Genomic DNA, 3,541 nt, shown 5'->3' on the forward strand with positions numbered 1-3,541 from the left:
GTATGCTTTTCACAGATAGCTTTTAAAGAAAGAAAATAGAGCCCTAGGCTCTACTATCTCTCTTAGTAGAAATCTCCATGAAGCCATAGCTGTCTAGTTGTGATGAGGTCCAGCACAGAGCAACCAAGGGAATTCTTGGGAAAGAACTTCCTAACTTCTTCCTACATCCCACAACAAATTGCAAGCCTTCGAATGGGGAAGGCTTGATGAAAAAATTATGTTAATACCTCGCTGTTGCACCCTAATTACAAATTGCCATATTCTGGAATATTTTGAACATTGAGAAAATAATCCAAAAAGCTGCTTTAAACCTTTCTTGAGATTCAGGCGGATATTTAGCATTCAAGGGGTTAAGCAATTTGAGTTGTCTTCTATGATATGAATCAGCATAGCTGTGTTTTCTCCAGCAGTCCTACACTGTTTTGATAACCTGAGTCTTTGGCTCCATATTACTTATCATAAAATGGCCAGTTTGTGTAATATTCTGCTTAATGTTTTACAGAATCTAGTTGATGACACTGGAATTGTTTATGCTTATATTTTTCCTCTAAAGCCCTTGAAAAACTGTTATTGATGCTGTGTAGTTTTAGTATTATAGCTGTTGGTCCTAAAAATGCATCTGATGAATAATGCTAAGATTATGCTCTTGTTAATACAAATATAAGATCACTCCAGATGAAGACTTCGTGCTTAGATCAGTTATACTTTGCTTATAAACCGCTTACTACTGTGGAAGCAATTAGCGTACTTCCAACATGGATGAGTACAAAGTGCAAAAAAAACCAAACAAGCAAACCAAAAATGGACAACGGAATGAGGAGACTGGTGATTTAAAAAGAAACGCTTAAAAAAACCTGAACAAATATAAAACCAGTATGTAGTCATTTAAGCGTTACATTACTTTAATTATATATCTTCTCAGCTCTAGAAAATGTGAGTCAGATACCATGAGTGTGAGCCATGACTGAGAGGGATGTAATGCTACGGGAGCAAAAGCGCTCTGTAATCTTAGCATTTTCACAGCAGACAGGTTTGGGGCCTGATCCTATGTAGTGCTCAGCACCCATTGGAAATACTGAGGGTCAGGCCCTTGAGCAGACATCAGTGGTTTTTGCACTAGTCACTCCTCGCTCTCGTGGTAAGTTTTTTAGAAGCCGCTGAGGCGAAGGCCCGTTGTGATGGGATCAGCGTGCAGACGCCCACACGTTGCCCGGCCTGTGGGCCTGGGTCGGAGTTAGCTGGACTCGGCTTCTGCTTGGCTGCATGATGTCCTGCATGGTGGTGGACCTGGCAGTGCTAAGTTAACAGTTGGACTCAGTGACCTTAAAGGTCATTTCTAGCTTAAACAGTTCTGACGTTCTATGACAGGCAGCGGCCGTGGTGGCGAGCAGGAGGAAGGGCTGGGCACTGTGCTGGCAGCTACGCGTCGGCCCGGCTGGCGCTGGCCATGCACCCACTTGGCACAGGGTGCCCTGCGGTGCTTTATTTGCAAAACTGAGGCGTTAACCTGGTGTCCTGCACAGTTTCTTCGTTACAGACACTACCTCAAGGTGAGAGACGAGCCTGTTGACTAAACCGAGCAAGGTCTGTTGTTCGGAGAGCGGTTAAGGTTGTGTGTAGCACTGAAAGTTGTTCAGACAGGATCTATGGGTCCAGTCAGCCAATAATATGAATAATCAATTTTACTCCTTAAAGTGCTCAGGAGTGGAGTTGTGCTTCAAAAGGGGATAATTAAAAATGGGAATATTTACTCAAAGCAGAGCAGTGTTCTGCATGCACGGTATTGTATAAAACGCACAAGGATGTTGCCAGGGCCTCCAAGAAAGCTGGGGAGGGACTGTTTACAATGGCATGTAGTGACAGGACAAGGGGCAATGGTTTTAAACCAGAGCAGGGTGGATTTAGATTAGGCATTGGGAGGATGTTCTTTATGATGAAGGTGGTGAAACACTGGAACAGGTTGCCCAGGGCAGTGGTGGAGGCCCCATCCCTGGAGACATTCAGGGTCGGGCTTGGTGGGGCTCTGAGCAACCTGATCTGGTTAAAGATGTCCCTGCTGACTGCAGGGGGGCTGGACTAGATGACCTTTAAAGGTCCCTTCCAGCTCAACATCTTCTGTGATTTGGTTTTGGAAACGTCAAGTCTGAAAGCGCTGACCTCCTCTGTCTTTCCCAGGTGGCAGTTTCATACCCCAGCTCACTGGCTGGGGGAACAGCCACTGACAAGAGCAGGGGGAATAAAAACACCTTGAGCTGCTGTTTCATAGTATTTTGACTGCGTGCTCCTGCTAAGTTTCAGTCCACTGCAGAACAGCTACGATGTAAATTACTACCCATTACACTTTGCATTGGGATTTTGTATACATACTAGGTGTAAGACTTTTGTAAGAAAAAAAATAATTCAAGTAGTTTTTAGATGAACATATCTAGCGTGTGAAAAACCTGTTGAAGAGTAGATTACATTAAACATTTACCAGCAAGTCAGTAAAAATAGTCTTTAAACACAGACATTGAGTATAATTTAATGTTCTAAAAATAATTTTTTAATTTACTGAGTATGTATTGTATCTTTGAATTTTAAGAAGCAGCCACTCCTTTATGTAAACATAAAATATGCCTATGTTTCTTTTAACTCTACAGCCTTTTTTTCTTTGAATAAATTTATTAAATTCTGTGCACAAAAATAGTACCGCAGCCTGCTATTTAGCCTATGGTGCCTTAGAGTTACTACAAATATTTAACAAAATGTACATAATGTAAATACTGCCAGAAGATCACTAAGGCCAAATATTTTCTCTATTCACTTTTTACTGCACTTGCTTTCTATTGCTGTTTAAGCCTCTTTTATCCAGCTTTGTAACAGTTATAACATTGTAGCCAATGTAAATGTTTACTTTCAATAAATCAGAATTTGTTCAACAAGTACTGTGCATTTGGGCACTCTTTTGAGAACTCTGTTAGATGTTAAAACAGTCATCTAAGTATTAAACCGTGTCTGAAGCAGTTTCTTAACTTTTGCTAATCTCAACAACATCTAAAGGTTATGCCATGCTTTTATACATATTATTGGGGTAAATTTTTTCTGCAGTAATCTTTTTAGAAGCACTTAGATGAACAGTAAAACCAGCTTTCCATGCTGTGTTTGTCTGAGTGGGTTACACAACTGGTTCAAAATAGAGATATGGAATTAAAACAGCATTTTGCATGCACAGTATCATATAACATTCATAAGGATATTTCAAGATGCGTTTTATAATTGCTTTCAAAGAAGTCCTCTGTTTTTCTGTAGAGCTGTTTTTGTCATGAAAACACAGCAAATATATGACAAAATATGTTGTACTTTAACTTGGGTATGTTTAAAGTATAAATGCACATCTGCAACTCATAAAATATGCAGACATTTGTGCGCTGGTTATTAACTCAGTGAGTGTACTACTTTTTCACTACCTATGAGCTCATTTTAATTATATGGATGGATATTGTATCTTTTGAAGGATTTTTTTGCAAGTTTTATTTTGTTAAATTTATTATTTTATTTTTGT

Source organism: Apaloderma vittatum, unplaced genomic scaffold (genome assembly GCF_000703405.1).
Source record: "Apaloderma vittatum isolate BGI_N311 unplaced genomic scaffold, ASM70340v1 scaffold5325, whole genome shotgun sequence".
In the NCBI taxonomy this organism is placed as follows: domain Eukaryota; kingdom Metazoa; phylum Chordata; class Aves; order Trogoniformes; family Trogonidae; genus Apaloderma; species Apaloderma vittatum.